General features: G+C 46.8%; 1 protein-coding gene across 3 annotated transcripts in view; it reads left to right on the top strand.

Annotated features, from left to right (window-relative positions):
• The first annotated feature begins 2,826 nt into the window (after positions 1 to 2,826).
• The window catches only part of DNAJC5 (DnaJ heat shock protein family (Hsp40) member C5), a 34,645-nt gene continuing 14,954 nt past the window's right edge, over positions 2,827 to 22,517 (top strand). Inside the window, exon 1 of one of the 3 annotated variants that reach the window (XR_009497580.1) lies at positions 2,827 to 3,091. The gene's annotated coding sequence lies outside the window, so the exon portion shown is untranslated. The remainder of the gene's footprint in view (positions 3,092 to 22,517) is intronic. The other 2 variants (XM_059896833.1, XM_059896832.1) reach the window with 2 other exon arrangements.

Raw genomic sequence — 22,517 nt, 5'->3', positions numbered from 1 at the left:
AGAGGGTGGCCGGCCGGCCAGGATTCTCCCCACCGAAGGGCTCCGGCCTGGCGTGAGAGCTGCTTGAACTTCTGAGGTCGTCCGGCTGCAGCTGTAACAGCTGTGGTGCAGGAAGGGCACACGTGTCCTCGGCCGGGTGGGCGGGTGGAGGGGCTCACTGAGAGGGGGGTGGGCCTTGGGAAGAAGAGGGTCCTGTTCCTTGGGCTAGCAGTGTGCGGCCATCTTCCCGTCCTCATGGCCCCGCTCTGCTGGGGCACCACGTGAAGGTGCCGACCACGGGTAGATGACAAGTCCTGGAGGAATGAGGCAGGGGTGGGTGAGCTCAGGTGGTGCAGAGTGGGGAGCAGGGACCTGGGGGTGGGGTGCGGGGATGCTGCGGGGAGGCCTTCTCTGCTAAGTTTCTTAAGGTCCTCTGTGTACAGGATTCAGAAGTCCAGACTGGGTGTGAGGCCCGCTCACATGCGCCCGTTCCCTGCACACCCCCCACCTGCCCTCTACGATGACTCTTCATCCTCCCAGTGCTTTATTCATGCAAAACCGAGCAACTACGAACGTGTATTCTCATTCCCTTCCCATCCTTACTCAAAAGATGGCTTACAACTTCCTGCACTCTGCTTTTCCTTCTTAATGCTGTGTCCTGGAGTGCTAGCCGCACCACCCCCAAAACTCTTCCGGGGAGAGCCTCGCTCTGCGCTGCCCTGGTGCTTCACGTGTGTCCATTCCTGCTGTATTGGGTGTGCCCAGTGGGAAGTACCTTCACTGGGAGCATCGGACCTCCTTTGGGGTCAGAGGGCATGGCTTGCTTGAGATGCAAGAGCAGGGGAAGTTAATGACTTCAGATTGTATGAGATACACGCCCCGGCCCGGCAGTCCAACACAACATGAGGCGGCACCAAGTGGAGAAAGCACCACTGCTGCCCCCAGTCAGCATTTACTCTCATTGACGATGGAAATGGGTTCCATGTGGTCTTCACTTAATTCAGTATTTAAACGTCTGTGGGTAAGAGTTTGCTAGGCTCTTGTTCTGGGGTACAAGGATGACCCTGACATGGACCTAGCCCTCAGGTGTTCCCCCTAAATAACGGACCCGTGAGATGAGCTTTGAGAGCTTGAAGGACTGTAGCAAGTGGTGGGGCTGGCATTGGAGGGCAGCCATGGCACCTGCTTCCCTGAAGTCTCAGTTTCTTCTCAAGGTGAGGATAAGGGCACCCACCTGGCCCAACTGAAGGGCCTGCAAAGCACAGGGCTGGACTGCAGCCACTGTTGGTATTTGACAGTATTCTTCCTCTTATTTTCTCCAAACAGGTTGGCTTGTTTGTTTATAAACATATTTGTAATAATGTACTTCTAATATATGTCGTGCATTTTGCTCATTTTACTTTCAGGAGCTATCACAAAAATTTTCAATGCTATTAGGTAACCTTTGTATACATCTTATAACTATATTCCATTTGAATGTGCTTATTTGTACAGTTGTGCAGGTTTCCATTTTCACTATTATAAATAACACCATCAAGAGCAGCTTGGTGCACACAACTTTTTCTGTATTTGGGAACATTTTCTTAGAAAGAATATCCCTAAAGTGGAACTAGTAGGTCAAGGAGGGACTCACTAAGGCCTGCTTCATTCATTCTTGCAGTGCCCAACACAGCTTCATTCTGAAATTGGTACCGGGTTCATTTGGTTCTCTTATTCCTCCTGTGATTCTGGCCCGAAACCTTTCATCCTTTTGAATCAACAGACATAGACACTAATCTGGCCCTTCTGCTTCTTGGTTTTCAAAGGCCTTTTCGTGCCTGCTTGATGTTGCACAATTTAATGGCTGCCAGGCGACTTCCTGAGCTCTCTGCCACTTACCGAGGCCCTGAGCCTCGGACAAACTGGGCAGTTCAAGGCCGGCATGATGGCAGAGAGGTGTAAGAGAGCAGAGGTAGACGGGGCTGGAGCTTGTTGGCAAAGAGTTTGGATTTTACTCAACGTGTATAGGGAGGCTTGGATGTCATGAAGTTTCTGTGTTAAGAATATGACTCCGCTGAGTGGAAAATGGCCAGTGGGCAAGTATGGAAGTGGGGAGGCTGGCCAGAAAATCTGTTGGATGGCTTCTAGGATTAAAACTGGCACATACCGGTGTACCAGGCACAGAGCAGGCACTCAGTAAATGGTAGAACTGTTTCTGTCATAAGAAGTGATAGGGAAGGGTAACGAGCAGGTCTCCCCTCCCTCAGGGGGTCAGTGAGATGAGCAGTGGTCGTACCTGGACAGGGAGGGAAGTGAGTGGAAGTTGGTTCAACTGCCCTTTCAAGACATTGTTTGTAGGTGGTTCTGGGAGGGCCCGGACAATGGCGGCGGCACTTCGATGATTGGGCAGGCAGGCAGGAAGTCGCATCTCTGCGCTGCAGGGATGAGCAAACGTCAGTGCTAAACAGTGGCTCAGGGGCCGTCGGCCTCCTGGTCATCCCCACCAGCTCCCTCTCCCGTTCTTTGACGAGAACAATTATGTTTTCTCAATCTTACGTAAAGCGCGGGGCAAACTCAGCTGCAAGACAAGTCCCCGCACCTCTCCCTCAGTGCGGCTGGCCGCAGCACCTGCCGGCGCACCGGAGAGCACCTGACGCTCTGGTGAGCAGGCCCCGCCCCCGCGCTCGGCCCCGCCCCTGCGGGGCGGTGGACGCTTCCGACTCCGCGGTGCGAGCTCCACCCACAGTTCCCGGGGCCCCGCCCGTGGGCTGTCACTCGGGGCTCCGCCCCACTAGTGGGCGGAGCCTTCGCCCAGCGCTTTGGGCGCACGCTCGGCCTGCCCCTCCCGCGGCTCCGACCCGCCGGCGCTCACGTCCTCCCGGGAGCGCGCGCGCGCCGGTGCGGGTGCGTGCGTGAGCGTGCGTGAGCGTGCGTGAGCGTGCGCGCCCTCGCCGCCTCTGCCGGTGCTGGTCCCGCGCCCTCTGCCACTGCCCCCACCGCCGTCTCCGCTGCCGCCGCCGCCGCCGCCGCCGGGTCCCAAGGCGCAGCCCCGGCTGAGGAGCGCGTCGGCCGGCTGCCCAGCAGCGCCGCGCAGGGAGGAGCGGAGCCGGCGGGCGGGCGGGCAGGCGGACAGGTGAGCTCGCGGCGGGCCGGCGGCCTCGCGTCAGGCCGGGCGGGCGGGCGGGGGTTCGGGGTGACGAGAGCGGGATGAGGGGGCGGGGGCGGGGCGCGAGGTGAGGGTGACGGGGGGTGGGGTGAGAGGGTGCGGGGTGGCGGGGCCGCGCGCCAGGAGGCGGAAATGGCGGCGACCCTCCCTCCCCCCTCCCTCCCCCCTCGGGACCGGGGGCGGCGGCGCGGCCGGAGGAGCGGCGGGAAGGCCCAGGCCGTGCGCCGCGGTCGGGCCACCGGGCCCGCGCTTGGGGGCGGCCAGAGACCCGACGTGCGTCAGCCAGGGCCCCCCCCCCACCCCAGCGCAGCTCGCGCTCCGGGGCCGGGGTCTGCGCGGGGCGCCCCCGCCCCGGGGAGGGTCTTTGCGGTCCTGAGGGCAGAGAAGAGGGGCGCCGCCGGTCCAGCAGCCACGTAACCTGTGCCTGGGTCGTAGGGTTATAGCTCGCGGAATTGAGCTTTGTTCCTTGACGCGCTGTAGATTAATCTCGCGGGTGAAAATCATCTGGTTTGTAAGAAAAAAATGTTTTCTCTGCTCGCGAGGACATCTGAAGCAGTGCCTTGTGTTGTAGTCTTACCGAGAGAGGGTTAGGAACTCATTCCCGCGGGTTCAAACTTGTTTGTGTTGAGCGGCTGGATCAAGGACTCGCTTTTTCATGTGCCTAAGAGATGAGTTCTCAAAATTCGCTCGGTTGTGCTATGCAGGAAAAGGAAGCAAAAGTTTCTGTTTTATTTTGGTTTTCAGGTTTAGGTGTGATAGAGGTCATAGACTGAGAGGTGCTGTGCTGGACGCCTTTGTCCTTACTAGTTGTCTGTTTAAAAACTACTTGGCTGACATCGACAGTTACAATGCCCCGTCTTAAATCTGGTTGCCTGAAAGCAGAACTCTAGTCAAAGCTTCTGAGATTTTGTGTTCATTTATTTGCTTCTCTCTTGTTAAACGTGGTGCTGAGTTTCAGGATCGAGGCACCTGTCAGACTTTGAGAGATGAAATTATGAGGCAGGACTTATGGGCTTTAAGAAACTTCCTGAGGGCGTGCAGCTCTCCTTCCACCTGTGTCAGAGTTGCGGGACTTGGGGCACCTCTGATGGCACGTGGCCAAGCCATGGGCTGAGTGGCAGGTGCTTTCAGCAGCACGGGGCTCTGAGGGGCACACGTGTTGCAGGACCCCCATGCCTGGCCCCCTTGGCCCTGGTGAAGTCAGAGCAGCCAGGGGTTGTCTGGTGAGCAGACACTAGAGAGGCACGTGGAGGAGACAAGGCCTTGCTGGGGCATCTCAGCTGTGGAACCAGTGTGGCCTCGGATGGGGACCCTTGCGGGGCAGGGATGCCTGTCAGGCCACCCCCATCCTCTGTGACCAGTCTCCCTACCACTGGCCCCCTGACTCACTCTGCGGGCCCCCCGCCACAGTGGCCTCTTTGCCAGGCTCTCAACAGACTCCTGTGCTCCGTCCCTGGCTCTACCCAGATCCCTGGTGCCCTCACCCTTAGGCTCCGGGAGGGCAGGCCTTCCCTTACTGCTTTACCTGGAATTTCAGCTTGCCACTTCCTGTTTCCTGTCTCCCTTTCCTGCTTAGTTTTCCCACAGCACTTCATTCTTCTAATGTCCTGTGTAATATACTTATTATACTTCATGTTTTACTATGAGGTGAAGTCCACAGGGAGGCTGTTTTGTGCAGAGAACAGTGGCTGGCACATACTGCGTGCCCAGGAAATACTGTTGGAATGAATGGAAGCGATGATCGTAGTAGCAGCTCTGCAATACAGTGACCTTGTCACTCGGAAGTCATTGTGGCTGAGTACTGAGTACTGTGGCTGGGTTCTGAGGGAGGTGTGTGGCAAGTCACCTCCCCTTTGGGAAAGGACAGCCAGTTAAGAGGAAGATCAGAAAGGTACTTAGGATCTCCCTGTAAATCTTTTTGCAACTTTTAGTCTATAATTAGTGCAAAATAAAAAGTTTTTTGTCAGATCTACCACTGGTAGTAATGCTTTTAGAAATTTTGTCTTTGATTAACCCCCCAGAAAGTAAAACCCACATGCTAGTCCCAAATACTCAGTGACATTTGTTTTGTTTTGTTTTGTTTTTAAATTTATTTATTTATTTATTTATTTGTTGGCCGCGTTGGGTCTCAGTTGTGGCATGCAGGCTCTTCCTTGCGGTGTTCCGTCTTCTCTCTAGTTGTGGCGCGCAGGCTCCAGAGCGCGTGGGCTCTGTAGTTGCGGCACGCGCGCTCTCTGGTTGTGGCATGCAGGCTTAGTTGCCCCACAGCATGTGGGATCTTAGTTCCCTGACCAGGGATCGAACCGGCGTCCCCTGCATTGCAAGACCGATTCTTAACCACTGGACCATCAGGGAAGTCCCGACACTTGTTGATTAAATGGGTGAGGTGGAGTAATCTGTTAGAACCACATGAAAGTGAGCTGTTCCCGAGGCCTGCTCTGAATCCTGATGTGTGACTGAAGGACTCAAGTCATTTCCAGAACCTTCACTCAGAGTGAATTTATGTTCTTGGTTTTTCATTCATTGTATTAATGTGGTGCTGGGACTGAACAGATACTGCATGTTTCTTGGCCCTTTGTGTTCTTGAGTCCCCCTCACTCGAGGAAGGATGGCTCTGTGCTCAGTGCTGAGCTACCCTGGAGACGAGTGCTTTTTGCCCAGTCTCAGACCTGGCACTTGGAGTCGGGCCTCTGCACTGGTTCCTGTGCTGACCCACCTGACCCCACCGGGCAGGATCCCTAGGAAGCTGCTGGTGCTGCATCTCAGAGCCCAGGTGTGACATGCTGGCCTTGGTCCTGGGCTGCGGAAGATGCTCAGTAGGTGCTGGATGGGTGACTAAAATTGAGGCTGTGAGGCTGGGAGTAAGCAGACGAGGTGGAATTTTATTTAAGGTGGGACTTTGCTTTTAAAGTCAGGGAATAAAATGAGCATGATTTTTTAAAAACATTTTTATTGGGGTATAATTGATTTACAAATGATTTTTTTTCTTTTTTTTTGGCCACACTGCACAGCATGTGGGATCTTAGCTCCCCAACTAGGGATTGAACCCTGAGCTCCCTGCAGTGGAGGCCTAGAGTCTTAACCAGTGGACCGCCAGGGAAGCCCCAAAATGAGCATGATAGACACAGATATAATCACCCTTGAAAAATTCCTGAACGCTTTTGTAAAGTCCTTTGTACAGGGTTTGGAGCATACAGTGCTGTAGGCAAACCGTATCTCAGCCAATGAGGGCAGCCAATTTTCCAGTAAGGAAACAGACCCTGTGTCTTCAGGGGACAGGTGTGGAGGGTGACGGCCAGCTCTTGCCCACGAGGTGGACAGGAGACTCTTGGCTCTTGACGGTGCCCTGTGAGTCTCTAGGTGCTCCCCATGCAATAGTTAAAACTGCAGTGCTCCCCAAATTGGGCTCATTTTTATGTTCTTATTGGATGGTCAGATCAGAGCATTCTTCAGCTGCAGACTCATCTCCTGCTCTGTCACAGTCCTTCCCTGTCTGTGTGTCAGCAGAATCTGTACTAGACTTTACTTCCTGAAAGAGGACGAGACTCGGGCTCACATGATGGGGCCCCACTAAGATGAGGGTCATGGTACCTGCCCTTACTGCCTGTCGGGGGAGTACAGGAGATGGTAAGTGGGAAGGTATGTCATCAACTGCTTCCTAAATTTAAGAGACACAGATTCTGAAAAATGACAGTAGTCATATTTTATGAAAATGCTATCCCTCATTTAAGAGGGGGAACTGTTGGGACTTCCCTGGTGGTCCAGTGGTTAAAACTCCAAGCTTCCAGTGCAGGGGGCGTGGGTTCGATCCCTGGTCGGGGATCTAAGATCCTGCATGCTGCGCGGTGCGGCCAAAAAAAAAAAAAAACGAGGGAACTGTTATGCTTTTACTGTCCTGATAGCAGGGCCAGTGCTCAGGTAGTGACATCCCCTGAAGAGGATTAACAGCAGTCTGTTACTGGTCACTCGAAATTCAACCCAGAGGATTTAAGGATTAGATTACCAAACAATTTTTAGTTTTGATTTTGTCTTTCGTTGTTTTTGCATTAATTTTGTTTGAGGACGTTGTATGGGTGAAATGGTATGTTCTCTCGGTTATTAGTACTTGCAGACATTTAATAGGTTTTGGTCTTTAGCAGGTAAGAGTTGTTTTAAATTCTAAGAGTTTTGCAAACATATTGGTAGCTCACATTGAAATTGCAGAAAAGAAGTACAGAATCTCATTCTCCAAAGAGAGAGTATGTAGTGAGACCATACGTTCAGTGGGTGTCACTGAAAATGCCTTCGTAAGTGGTTTGCTTTTCAAGGGTTGTCTGCATACATCAAAGGTCCACTTCACTGCAAAATCATACTCCATTGTAGGTGTATCTACATCACTGGTTTTTAGAACTTAGTTCTGTGGCAGAAACCGTAGTCTTTTTTTCCTGACATTAAACCCAACTAATATTTTCAAATTGTGTGATACATTGTGAGTGATCAGTGAATATTTTTTGAATGTATGAGTGTAAATGAACCTTGTTCATCATCATGAGTTACTTATAATTTACTAAATATTTTTTTATTTTTGGCTATATTGGGTCTTCGTTGCTGTGCGCAAGGCTTTCTCTAGTTGCAGTGAGCTGGGGCTACTCTTCTTTGCGGTGTGTGGGTTTCTCGTTGTCATGGCTTCTCTCGTTGCAGAGCACGGGCTCTAGGCGCGCAGGCTTCAGTAGTTGCGGCACGCGGGCTCTAGAGCGCAGGCTCAGTAGTTGTGGCGCAAAGACTTAGCTGCTCCGTGGCATGTGGGATCTTCCCGGGCCAGGGATCGAGCCCGTGTCCCCTGCATTGGCAGGCGGATTCTTAACCACTGCACCACCAGGGAAGCCCTGAATTACTTATAATTTTATTGTGCCTTTAATTTCTCTACACTGAACATGTAACACCGGAAAACAGGGCGGTGTACGCGGTGAAATGTGCAGTCATTTGGCGTCTCCATTGCTGTGTTCTGAGGAATTCTGTGCCAGTTGGTTATGAAGTTGCAGGCCTGGAAGTCAGAGGATTGGAATGCTGACTTGCTACCCTGCCGGCTGAGCCCCGCCCTGGCTATCTCTGGGATGGCCAGCCCCTTTCTTAGAGAGCTCGCTCTGCCCTTCACCTCTATTCTTTTCACTGGGTGGAGTGAAATGCGTTATAGTGAGGCCATCAGAACTGAGTTCTCCTGTACTCTCTGGCCCTGTGGTGCTTCAGAGGTCATGAATTCGGGCGCCGGGGGTCCGAGACCATGGGCTCCCCGACTGAGCTGGACCGGGCTCTGCAGAGGGAGCGTGTGCCACTGCCTGGCTTTAGTTTTTTTCCTTCTGTTATTGGAAGGGATTAGCAGCATAGCAAATGTTTGATTTTTAGTTAGGTGGTCCCATTGGATTTTCCTTTATTAAAAAGGAGTGTCTTTAATTGTGAGAGGGTTTCTCTAAGATAAATAATGAAAAATTCTAGGTCAGAATACAGACTTTATTATTTTTGCCATATATTGCTAAATTTATATTTCCTCTGGCAGTGTGTGTCTTTTCTTCTTCACCTACACAGGATTTTAACACTTTATATTTTATATTTTGCTGCTAATTTAACTACTGCTATAGGGTTTGGATAATAAAATGTGAGATTTTTTCAGCCAGTTGCAAAAAATTTTGCTGTGTCCTTTAAAATAAGAATTTTAAGTAAATTAAGAAATAAAGAGTGATAATTTAGTGATAAATAGGCTTTTTAAGATGCGTGAAACCAGGCCACATCTGTTTTGGTTTTTTTTTTTAATTAACTGAAAAAGAAATTGTATTCCGGATAACAATTTTTACTGGACTGTATTTACCTGATACTTTGAATCATGAGGCTCCTCACAAGTAAAGCTGAAATTTTTTAATGCAATTGAATGGCCCAGTTTCATTTTGAGATGAAACTAGAACGTCTACAATTTAAGGATTGTCTACGAAGTATTTCTTAACTTGTCGAAGCATAGTTGTCGTCTGTTGGAAACAGTTTGTTTTCTTCTAAAATTCACTTAGAGGATGCCTCCCCTCCCCCTACAGCAAACCCTCTGAAGCAATCTGCTTGTGAGCAGGCCAGGGTCACTTAATATGCATCAGCCATAATCCCCAGGACAGCCTTGCAAGGTAGCTGTTATCCAATTGTATAGATAAGGAAACTGAGATGAACATATTTTCTCTAGTATGAAAGTGTGGTATTGAAGAATAAGCACAAATAATGCCGTCCCACACCTTGAAATGACAACACGGAATTTACCTCTTAGAATGCTGTTTCTGTTGGTGACGTTTTCTCTTGCATCATCCTACCTGGTTGGGTGACCCTAACTGACTGTTAACCGACAGCATCCTTCTCCCTGGTGTGTAGTATCCATGTGACTCCCACACTTGTTTCATCTGCCCCTTCCCTTTCTTTTATAAAAATTGATCCGTGACAAGGGTGACTGTAGCCCACTGTCTGAGGGGCTGTCCTGGTGGCCGAGTAGGCCAGCCTGTCCAGCCAGCTCCTGACGCCGTCTCATCCTCACTCAGGCTGCTGGACTGCAGTGCACGTAGGCGTTAGGGGCACTCTTGGACCTGCTCTCCTCTGGGGGAGCTGTGCCAACCTTCATAAGTGTCTGTGATCTGCCTTTTACTTGTGGCATTCCTTAAACTGCTCACAGAGTCGCAGTGTCGTGAGGCAGACCTGTCACTTCATCAGACCCCCCTGCTGCTCCCTGGAGTGGGCAGGGGTCTTTGTCCTGTCCTCACCCCAGAAGGACCATCCAGCTGGCCAACAGCTCACCTCTTTGCGGTGGTCACAGGGGCAGAGCGTGTGTCAGTGACTAGCAGCTCGGTACAGCCTTACCTGATTAGATGCCTGCCCCGTAAAGCCTTGAAGGCAGGTCTTTTCCTATATTTTTAAAAGGCAAACGACACAATAAGGCAAATCAGTGAAGTATGGATTTTACATCTAAAATGTATGCAACGATAATATTAGTGTTCAAGCTGAGAGTCAAAAGTATAGCCTACATAACTTTTATTCACCATTATAAACTTTGTGTATTTATTTTAGTTTAAAAACACAGTAAAGGGTTAATATAGTACCTAATTTAGATAAGGCTTGTAGGTTAGTACAAGAAAATAAGTTATTTGTGCTCAGGGCAGGGAAAAATTACTCCCCTTTGTAAAATGGTTACCGAGAGTCAGTCAGATTGTACAGCACTTGGAGCCAGACTTGGATTTGAATCGCAGTGCTGCTGATCCCTGGCACAGTGACCTCGCGATGGCTCCGTTTCTGGGCCTTAGTCTTCTCATCTGTAAGTTGGAGGCCGTAACAGTAACGGTTCGTGTTAATCTTGTACCCGGCGCTGTTCTCCGCACTTCACACGACTCGATCACGGACACACTGTGCCAGGCTGTCTGCGGCCCCACTGGACGAAGAGGAGATGAAGCTGTTGAGTAACTGCCCAGGTCACTGAGCCCATGTGTCGCAGAGCCAGGCTCCAGCCCAGGCAGGTAGCCCAAGAGCTGCACTCTCAACACCCACTGGACCGGGCACCTGCCCCACAGGCTTCCTGGTCCAGAGCATGTGTGCCCCTAAATGCCTGCACGTGGTATGCGCTCCCTAGGTTGTAGGTACCATGTTGGTAAAATTACAGCAGTGATCGTAAGTTCTGTCACCAGTACAACTGTGATAGCACATGCATGTGTCTTGACACGCTTCTGACATCAGGCGTCTCTTTACACTTGGCTCATCCTGGGGTAATTCGTGCAGCTCATACTTGGTTTCGTACTAGATTTGATGGAATGGTTGGTTTTGGTCATCGTTGCAGGGTCCATTGCTTCATCAGAGGCAGTCAGTCCAGCAGTGGGAACCCTGGGCGGCCCCCGCCCCAGGGGCTTTCACATGGGGCAGCCCCGGCTGGGGCGTCCCAGTGCAGCGCGGTTTCTAGTGGATGCGTTTCGAGACACGTTCCTGCTGGAGACACAGAAGACGTCGTGGCTGCATCTGCTGCGTTTGATGAACTTAGAGCCACTATGTGTGTCTTAGGCGTCTGCTCATTCTGGAGTTGGAGTGTCCAGTCCCCTCGGTGGGGGCGGAGCTGCCTCCAAGGTGGTGGGTCTTTGGGTTGTCGGTGTCACACACTGCACTGCTCTGAGCCTGTGGGCTCTCCCAGAAGCGTTAAGTAAGTCTCTTAGCCTACGCGCTACTGTGTGACCGTGACTTTGGTCACAAGTATTTTCATGTGATATTCAAAGTTGAGGATTTGAATGTCGTGGTGGTCTCTAGATAGTGAGAAATCCTTCCTGGTAAGCATTCACGAGAGTGGACTTGCACCTGGTTGCCAGTCAACGTTACGCCCTTTCTGTCATGATACAGATACCTCCGGTTCTCCAGTCTGTCTGCTGACCTGCAGGCCTAGTCCGCGGAGGGCCGGGGGCAGCAGGTGGCTGCCTGGGTTGAAGGGTACCTGTGACTTGAGTACCTGAGATTGTAGGGGTTGTGAGGTTAGAACAGCAACACCCAGAAAGCTCCCCTGCTCGTTACTTTTATAAGAAATATTTTTGCCTTCCACTGTCTAGTTTCATATTTAGCTTTGAGACTATGTTAAGGTTTTCTGGAAATGTTTGGTCATAGCAGTGGTCCGCCTAGAATCTCTTTCTGCAGCCTCGTGCATAGGTGAGTACCCGTTGGCTCCAGTGCTGTGATGATGGAAATGTCACCTGTGTCTGTTGGTCATGTTCTGGTGTCAGGCTTCCAGCTTGCTTTAGGCCCGCTTTACACAGAGGCAGCGTCGCCCTGTTGTTTGCACCTCAGGATGCTGAGCAGGCAGGGCCAGGAGGGCCGGGTCGGAAGTGAGGCTCCCGTCCACATTGGACCACGGCAGCCTCCTCTCTGAGGCACAGGCTTTTGAGAATGTTCAGGTTTTTTTTTGACCCTCCTTGTATTCAGACACATAGTTAGAGTTGTTTTGCTCAACTTCTGACCTTTTCCTTTTGACTGACTGTATGTAAGCGTTAGTTTATGAAAGAAAATCCTTATTTGGTTTCTGGACATAAGTCACTACTGATAAAATTAATTCCATAGACCGTACTGAATGCTCGGCCAGTACTGGGGCAGTCGCTGAGTTTATTATACCTCGGAAGGGCTTAGGGTGCGGCCGTGCTGGGGCCTTTCGGCTCCCCCGGGGGTGTCTGCTGAGCCCTTGCTGGTCAGCCTCGGGCTCCCTCTGTGAGGGCCGAGTGTTCGGTGTCTTTAGTACTGGAATGCATGCTCTTTTTGTGACCAAGCATTGTGCTTATTGTTAGGTGAAAGTGCTACTTAGTTACTGTTCTTTGGTAGGTTGGCCAGTCTGCCTGGGGTTTAGACCCATTCTCTCTCGTGCTTTGATGATTGGTGGGGAGCCCTCCTTAAAGACGGATCCGTTTGACTCTAATTCTCTCTCTTTGTCTTAAGGCTCGGCATCACTGTTGCTTTTTATTCTTCTTAGAATTAAGGAAGAAAGATGACATCATTAGGGGTTCCTCTGTTTTCCGGAAGAATTTAGGAATTCTTTACGTTTGAAATTCATTTTAGGTTAGGAGTAAAGGTGACGGACGACTGTGGTCCTCAGCATCGGCCCTTTTACCCCTTCCACGTTTGTTGACTCTTGCTTATAATTCTTCAGATATATCTGCGGAGGTCATTGGTGGCCATTTCCTTCTACTCTGCAGTGTATTAATCTTTTCCTTCTGGAACAGATAATGAGCTCAGAGTCATACATTCAAACCACTGGTTTTCCACCGTGTTCTGAGTGTGTCCCCAGCACCGGTAGGAGTTGGCCCTCCCTTGCCTGAGGAGGTGAGGTGCTCCAGACCCAGCTGGTTCCTTTTTTTTTTTTTTTTTCCCCTAATATTTATTTATTTATATATTTGGCTGCTCTGGGTCTTAGTTGCAGCATGCGTGCGGGATCTAGTTCCCTGACCAGGGGTTGAACCCGGGCCCCCTGCATGGGGAGCGCAGAGTCTTAGCCACTGGACCACCAGGGAAGCTCCCCCCCCTTACCCGCCCCGGCCAACTGTTTCTTGAATGTCCTTTTTCCAAGGTTCTTCACGGATTTTAAATGACGATTCCTTCAAAGAAGAGAGGTCAGCTGTCTTTTTTTTTTTTTTTTTCATGTAATGTCTGAAACATTTATATTAACATATTTCCATACATATTTCCATACAAGTACAAATATAAGATTTTTAGAAATTTCATGTAATGTCTGAAACATTTATATTAACATATTTCCATACAAATAACCCAATGAAAGTTTAGTATTAGTTGTTTTGTTTGTTTTTTTTTATACTGCAGGTTCTTATTAGGCATCAGTTTTATACACATCAGTGTATACATGTCAATCCCAATCGCCCAATTCAGCACACCACCATCCCCACCCCACCGCAGTTTTCCCCCCTTGGTGTCCATATGTCCATTCTCTACATCTGTGTCTCAACTTCTGCCCTGAAAACTGGCTCATCTGTACCATTTTTCTAGGTTCCGCATACATGCATTAATATACGATATTTGTTTTTCTCTTTCTGACTTACTTCACTCTGTATGACAGTCTCTAGATCCATCCACGTCTCAACAAATGACTCAATTTCGTTCCTTTTTATGGCTGAGTAATATTCCATTGTATATATGTACCACATCTTCTTTATCCATTCGTCTGTTGATGGGCATTTAGGTTGCTTCCATGACCTGGCTATTGTAAATAGTGCTGCAATGAACATTCGGGTGCATGTGTCTTTTTGAATTACGGTTTTCTCTGGGTATATGCCCAGTAGTGGGATAGCTGGGTCATATGGTAATTCTATTTTTAGTTTTTTAAGGAACCTCCATATTGTTCTCCATAGTGGCTGTATCAATTTACATTCCCACCAACAGTGCAAGAGGGTTCCCTTTTCACCACACCCTCTCCAGCATTTGTTGTTTGTAGATTTTCTGATGATACCCATTCTAACAGGAGTGAGGTGATACCTCATTGTAGTTTTGATTTGCATTTCTCTAATAATTAGTGATGTTGAGCATCTTTTCATGTGCTTCGTGGCCGTCTGTATGTCTTCTTTGGAGAAATGTCTATTTAGGTCTTCTGCCCATTTTTGGATTGGGGTGTTTGTTTCTTTGATATTGAGCTGAATGAGCTGTTTATATATTTTGGAGATTAATCCTTTGTCCGTTGATTCATTTGCAAATATTTTCTCCCATTCTGAGGGTTGTCTTTTCGTCTTGTTTATGGTTTCCTTTGCTGTGCAAAAGCTTTGAAGTTTCATTAGGTCCCACTTGTTTATTTTTGTTTTTATTTCCATTACTCTAGGAGGTGGATCAAAAAAGATCTTGCTGTGATTTATGTCAAAGAGTGTTCTTCCTATGTTTTCCTCTAAGAGTTTTATAGTGTCCAGTCTTATATTTAGGTCTCTAATCCATTTTGAGTTTATTTTTGTGTATGGTGTTAGGGAGTATTCTAATTTCATTCTTTTACATGTAGCTGTCCAGTTTTCCCAGCACCATTTATTGAAGAGACTGTCTTTTCTCCATTGTATATCTTTGCCTCCTTTGTCATAGATTAGTTGACCATAGGTGCGTGGGTTAATCTCTGGGCTTTCTATCTTGTTCCATTGATCTATGTTTCTGTTTTTGTGCCAGTACCATATTGTCTTGATTACTGTAGCTTTGTAATATAGTCTGAAGTCAGGGAGTCTGATTCCTCCAGCTCCATTTTTTTGCCTCAAGACTGCTTTGCCTATTCGGGGTCTTTTGTGTCTCCATACAAATTTTAAGATGATTTGTTCTAGCTCCATAAAAAATGCCATTGGTAATTTGATAGGGATTGCATTGAATCTGTAGATTGCTTTGGGTAGTATACTCATTTTCACAATGTTGATTCTTCCAATCCAAGAACATGGTATATCTCTCCATCTGTTGGTATCATCTTTAATTTCTTTCTTCAGTGTCTTATAGTTTTTTGCATACAGGTCTTTTGTCTCCCTAGGTAGGTTTATTCCTAGGTATTTTATTCTTTTTGTTGCAATGGTAAATGGGAGTGTTTCCATAATTTCTCTTTCAGATTTTTCATCATTAGTGTATAGGAATGCAAGAGATTTCTGTGCATTAATTTTGTATCCTGCAACTTTACCATATTCATTAATTAGCTCTAGCAGTTTTCTGGTGGCAGTTTTAGGATTCTCTATGTATAGTATCATGTCATCCGCAAACAGTGACAGTTTTACTTCTTCTTTTCCAATTTGTATTCCTTTTATTTCTTTTTCTTCTCTGATTGCCGTGGCTAGGACTTCCAAAACTATGTTGAATAATAGTGGTGAGAGTGGACATCCTTGTCTCGTTCCTGATCTTAGAGGAAATGCTTTCAGTTTTTCACCATTGAGAATGATGTTTGCTGTGGGTTTGTCATATATGGCCTTTATTATGTTGAGGTAGGTTCCCTCTATGCCCACTTTCTGGAGAGTTTTTATCAGAAATGGGTGTTGAATTTTGTCAAAAGCTTTTTCTGCATCTATTGAGATGATCATATGGTTTTTATTCTTCAATTTGTTAATATGGTGTATCACATTGATTGATTTGTGTATATTGAAGAATCCTTGCATCCCTGGGATAAATCCCACTTGATCGTGGTGTATGATCCTTTTAATGTGTTGTTGGATTCTGTTTGCTAGTATTTTGTTGAGGATTTTTGCATCTATATTCATCAGTGATATTGGTCTGTAATTTTCTTTTTTTGTAGTGTCTTTGTCTGGTTTTGGTATCAGGGTGATGGTGGCCTCATAGAATGAGTTTGGGAGTGTTCCTTCCTCTGCAATTTTTTGGAAGAGTTTGAGAAGGATGGGTGTTAGCTGTTCTCTAAATGTTTGATAGAATTCACCTGTGAAGCCATCTGGTCCTGGACTTTTGTTTGTTGGAAGATTTTTAATCACAGTTTCAATTTCATTACTTGTGATTGGTCTGTTCATATTTTCTGTTTCTTCCTGGTTCAGTCTTGGAAGGTTATACCTTTCTAAGAATTTGTCCATTTCTTCCAGGTTGTCCATTTTATTGGCATAAAGTTGCTTGTAGTAGTCTCTTAGGATGCTTTGTATTTCTGCAGTGTCTGTTGTAACTTCTCCTTTTTCATTTCTGATTTTATTGATTTGAGTCCTCTCCCTCTTTTTCTTGATGAGTCTGGCTAATGGCTTATCAATTTTGTTTATCTTCTCAAAGAACCAACTTTTAGTTTTATTGATCTTTGCTATTGTTTTCTTTGTTTCTATTTCATTTATTTCTGCTCTGATCTTTATGATTTCTTTCCTTCTGCTAACTTTGGGTTTTGTTTGTTCTTCTTTCTCTAGTTTCTTTAGGTGTAAGGTTAGATTGTTTACTTGAGCTTTTTCTTGTTTCTTTAGGTAGGCTTTTGTATAGCTATAAACTTCCCTCTTAGAACTGCTTTTGCTGCATCCCATAGGTTTTGGGTCGTCGTGTTTTCATTGTCATTTGTCTCTAGGTATTTTTTGATTTCCTCTTTGATTTCTTCAGTGATCTCTTGGTTATTTAGTAACGTATTGTTTAGCCTCCATGTGTTTGTCCTTTTTACGTTTTTTTCCCTGTAATTCATTTCTAATCTCATAGCGTTGTGGTCAGAAAAGATGCTTGATATGATTTCAATTTTCTTAAATTTACTGAGGCTTGATTTGTGACCCAAGATGTGATCTATCTTGGAGAATGTTCCGTGCGCACTTGAGAAGAACGTGTAATCTGCTGTTTTTGGATGGAATGTCCGATATATATCAATTAAATCTATCTGGTCTATTGTGTCATTTAAAGCTTCTGTTTCCTTATTTATTTTCATTTTGGATGATCTGTCCATTGGTGTAAGTGAGGTGTTAAAGTCCCCCACTATTATTGTGTTACTGTCGATTTCCTCTTTTATAGCTGTTAGCAATTGCCTTATGTATTGAGGTGCTCCTATGTTGGGTGCATATATATTTATAATTGTTATATCTTCTTCTTGGATTGATCCCTGGATCATTATGTAGTGTCCTTCCTTGTCTCTTGTAACATTCTTTATTTTAAAGTCTATTTTATCTGATATGAGTATAGCTACTCCAGCTTTCTTTTGATTTCCATTTGCATGGAATATCTTTTTCCATCCCCTCACTTTCAGTCTGTATGTGTCCCTAGGACTAAAGTGGGTCTCTTGTAGACAGCATATATATGGGTCTTGTTTTTGTATCCATTCAGCCAGTCTATGTCTTTTGGTTGGGGCATTTAATCCATTCACGTTTAAGGTAATAATCGATATGTATGTTCCTATGACCATTTTCTTAATTGTTTTGGGTTTGTTTTTGTAGGTCCTTTTCTTCTCTTGTGTTTCCCACCTAGAGAAGTTCCTTTAGCATTTGTTGTAGAGCTGGTTTGGTGGTGCTGAATTCTCTTAGCTTTTGCTTGTCTGTAAAGCTTTTGATTTCTCCATCAAATCTAAATGAGATCCTTGCCGGGTAGAGTAATCTTGGTTGTAGGTTCTTCCCTTTCATCACTTTAAGTATATCATGCCACTCCCTTCTGGCTTGCAGAGTTTCTGCTGAGAAATCAGCTGTTAACCTTATGGGAGTTCCCTTGTATGTTATTTGTCGTTTTTCCCTTGCTGCTTTCAATAATTTTTCTTTGTCTTTAATTTTTGCCACTTTGATTACTATGTGTCTCGGCGTGTTTCTCCTTGGGTTTATCCTGTATGGGACTCTCTGTGCTTCCTGGACTTGGGTGACTATTTCCTTTCCCATGTTAGGGAAGTTTTCGACTATAATCTCTTCAAATATTTTCTCTGGTCCTTTCTCTCTCTCTTCTCCTTCTGGGACCCCTATAATGCGAATGTTGTTGCGTTTAATGTTGTCCCAGAGGTCTCTTAGGCTGTCTTCATTTCTTTTCATTCTTTTTTCTTTAGTCTGTTCCGCAGCAGTGAATTCCATCATTCTGTCTTCCAGGTCACTTATCCGTTCTTCTGCCTCAGTTATTCTGCTATTGATTCCTTCTAGTGTAGTTTTCATTTCAGTTATTGTATTGGTCATCTCTGTTTGTTTGTTCTTTAATTCTTCTAGGTCTTTGTTAATCATTTCTTGCATCTTCTCAGTCTTTGCCTCCATTCTTATTCCAAGGTCCTGGATCATCTTCACTATCATTATTCTGAATTCTTTTTCTGGAAGGTTGCCTATCTCCACTTCATTTAGTTGTTTTTCTGGGGTTTTTTCTTGTTCCTTCATCTGGTACATAGCCCTCTGCCTTTTCATCTTCTCTATCTTTCTGTAACTGTGGTTTTTGGTCCACAGGCTGCAGGATTATAGTTTTTCTTGCTTCTGTTGTCTGCCCTCTGGTGGTTGAGGCTATCTAAGAGGCTTGATGGGAGCAGGTCAGCTGTCTTTGGAACACCAGTTGTACTTCGTCTTTAGTATCTGTATTTTCAGTGAAGTTTTCCTTCTGTGGGGCCAGGCCCCAAGTGTGGGAGGCTCTGCAGCTGTGCCCGCACCGGGCTGCACCCCATCCCCTCCCCGAGGTGCTGGCTCACGGTCACTGCATCGCACCTCATGGCTGTGTCCTGACTCATCACCTGGCGGATCCCCTGTTCCTTCTGTCCTGACCCGACGTAGCAGTGTCTTTGTCCTCCTGTCCCAGCATAGCTGTGCTTACCTCTTGTCTCCTGTGTGACAGGACTTGGTCCTGCTCCATCCACAGCATGCATTGTCCTCTCACTAACTGGAGGGTGTTGGCCTTTCTTCCTTTCTTCCCTTCCCCTCCTCTGACTTTCATTTGTCCTTTTACTTTTACACTGTCAAGAGAAATTTACGTTGTGTTTTGTAAACATATAGTTGCTTGTCTGTAAGTTTATTGCTGAAAATCCATAAATTGTTTACGTTATTACCACTTGTGGAAACCATGTTTATTACAGAGCCTGGACCCTGCTCTGATGACGTTTTCTTCCTAGAGTAGTGCCTCTCTCTCCCCAGGTTCCTAACAGCCTTTTTCTTACATTATTAGCCTTTTTCTTATCGTCTGTATTTTCAGACTACCCATGATATGATGTATTATCTTTGTGGCCTGAACTTTCTTTACTCTTCGCACTCTGTCCTCCTACCCCTGGCAACACAGTGGCTTTCGAGGCTGCCTGTCCAGCCACATTCCTGCGATGACCAGCAGCGGGTGGGGAGGCCGGAGCACCTCATGGCAGCCCTAGAAACCTCTGCATCTCGGAGGGGCATCCCCAGAGACAGTGAGAGGCCCTGGTGTGGCCTTCCCACCACGGCCTGTCCCCAGGGGACACAGGGGGCAAACCTGTCTGCGCACCAGGAGGTGTGGCTCATGGGATTACCTGCTCGTCGCTTTTATTTTATTTATTTTTTTATGTTTTAGTTTTTTGGCCCTGAGCCGTGTGGGATCTTAGCTCCCCGACCAGGGATCAAACCCACACCCTCTGCATTGGAAGGCCAAGTCTTAACCACTGGACTGCCAGGGGAGTCTCTGTTCATTGCTTTTAAACCCACCTTGTCTTTGTAATGGATGCTTGTATTAAAATATGATTGTTTTAAGTATTATTTAATGATGTGTGTAGAAGTAACAGAATTTGTAGCTTTTGTAAAAATTTTTGAGACTGCCTCAGGTAATTTTGGAGGTTTTTGAATAAAGTACTCTGAGAATGGAACCAAATAGAGACCCTTCACCACCACCCATAGCCCTCCCCTGTGGAAGAGTGCACCCGCAGGTCCCAGGGGAAGACTGGACATTCTGTGGGGGCATCTCGGACTTTGGGGCTGGCATTGCTCAGACGAGTGATGCTGGTCTGTGTCTCATGCTGGGCCCAGGTTAACCCCAGATGGAGCGGATGACCTGTGGGTGACAAAACTTTAGAATAAAGTGTAGGAGAATTCACTTTGGATTTTGGGGTGGAGAAGGATTTACTGAACAAAAAAGAGAAAAAATACGTTCACAAAGATTTGATATATTCAGTTACATAGAAATTAAATTGTGAGAGGGAATTCCCTGGCAGTCCAGTGGTCAGGACTCCGCGCTTCCACTGCAGGGGGCACGGGTTCAATCCCTGGTCAGGGAACTAAGATCCCACATGCAGTGTGGCCAAAAAAAAAGAAAAAGAGATCTGCTGCATGATAATGTGCAAATAGGTAACACTACCAAACTGTACGCGTAGGAGTGGTTAAGGTGGTCGGTCCTATAGTTTTTACCACAATAGAAAAATGTATGAACTTGTGTTCATGATAAGTAAAAAGAGATGGGTGGGAAATCGGGAAGCCTGGGGGCGCCCATCGTTGTGGGGTGTGGTCATCTGGGTAGCGGTTGGCCGGCCCCTTCTCTGGGACCCTAAAGTTCCACTTGTAGGTACACACCCTACAACAGTTCTTCCTAATCTGTTTGTGGTGAAGGACCAGATTTTATTTGTTTTAATTTCCAATGTGTCACAGGCTGATACTTTTGTAAACTACAATGAGAATGACTAGCTAGAAGAATAAGTCGCAAACAAAACAAAAAAATGCAAGCCCAGATTTTTTTCTTTTTACGTTTTTAAAATAAGCATACAGTAAAATTGACCTCTTTTTCGATGTACGGTTCTCTTGAGTTTTAGTACATAGAGGTTTGTGTAACCCTCACCCTGCTCAGGCTGTGGGACACGTTCATCGGTACCCGCCCCCACGCCCACAGCATCCGCTGTTCTGCTCTCTGGAGGTGCAGCTGCCTTTTCAAGAACGTCACGTGCATGGAATCGCAGAGCTTGTAGCCTCTGCGGCCAGCCGCTCACTCCGCACGGTGTCACTGACAGTCCTCCACGTCGTGTGGCGGGCGCTTCGCTCCTTTCTGCTGCCGGGTGGTGCTCCATTGTGTTCGCCTTCCGATTTGTTATCCTTTCACAGGGACATATGTGTTGCTTCTGGGTTTAGCGATTATAAATATTCATGTACAGGTTTTCCATGTGAACGTTAATTCCCATTTCTCTTGAATAAATGCTCAGGAGCGGGATTGCTGGGTCATGTGAAAGCCTATCTTTAACTTTATAGGAAACTTCAAACTCTCTTCCAGAGTGGCTGCCCCATTTTGTGTGCCGCCAGCAGTGTGCGAGTCTAGCCGTTGTTCACCCTCACCAGCACTGGGTGTTGTCTGGTTATTTTTTAAGCCATTCTGATACATATGTAGTGGTGTCTCATTGTAGTTTGAAGTTGCATTTCCCAAATGAGTAGAGATGTTGAGTATCTTCTCCTGTGCTTATTTGCTATTGCTCTGACAGTTGGGTAAGTCTTGCTGTCAACTTCTGCCCTTAGCACTAACCTGAGCTGGCAGGGCATCACCCCATGCCTGGCACTGCCCTAGAGAAACTGTAGGTGGGAATTGCTCAGAAGGTTCAGAGGACCCCAGTAATAGCAAAACCTGGGAATAACCAGGCATCCTCCAGTAGAAGAATGGATTGATAAGTTGTGGTCTGTTCCCAAAATGGAATTTGTCCAGTACTAGGAATGAGTGAATTATAGATACATCCAGCAACTTGGGAGAATCTTAGAAATTGAGTTTCAAAAACAAGTCACGGGCCAAAAAAAAAAACCCAGCAAGTCACAGAAGGCTGCATACACAGCGTTAAGACCATTTTTTTTTTAACAACGTGTTTTTAATTAATTAATTTATTTATTTATTTATTTATTTGTGGATGCATTGGGTCTTCGTTGCTGCACACGGGCTTTCTCTAATTGTGGTGGGCGGGGGCTACTCTTTGTTGCGGTGCGCAGACTTCTTATTGCTGTGGCTTCTCTTGTTGTGGAGCACAGGCTCTAGGCGCACGGGCTTCAGTAGTTGTGGCACACGGGCTCTAGAGCACAGGCTAAGTAGTTGTGGCGCACGGGCTTAGTTGCTCCATGGCATGTGGGATCTTCCCGGACTAGGGCTCAAACCCGTGCATTGGCAGGCGGATTCTTAACCACGGCGCCCCCAGGGAAGCCCAGGACCATTTTTTTAAGCTCAAAAAATTAAAACGAAATATTGTTTAGGGAGAAACATATGAGGTAAATTTCTTTAAGCAAGAGATTGTAATAAACATTGCTTCAGGGTAATGTATATGGGGAGAATGCAGGAAGTTTCAAAATTATTGGTAATTTTCTAGTTTTTAAATTGAAGGATGGGATCATGGTGTTTATTTTATCATGATGCATCATGACTTATGTGTGCCATATCTTCCTTTCTGTGTATCAAATATTATATAAAATATTTAAAACAGAACGAAGGGACTTCTTCCCTGGTGGCTCAGTGGATAAGACTCTGCGCTCCCAGTGCAGGGGGCCTGGGTTCACTCCCTGGTCAGGGAACTAGACCCCACATGCATGCTGCAACTAAGAGT

This window comes from Balaenoptera ricei, chromosome 15 (assembly GCF_028023285.1).
Source record: "Balaenoptera ricei isolate mBalRic1 chromosome 15, mBalRic1.hap2, whole genome shotgun sequence".
NCBI lineage: Eukaryota > Metazoa > Chordata > Mammalia > Artiodactyla > Balaenopteridae > Balaenoptera > Balaenoptera ricei.
The sequence above is the reverse complement of the archived record's forward strand: the minus strand, read 5'-3'. Positions and strand labels throughout refer to the sequence as shown.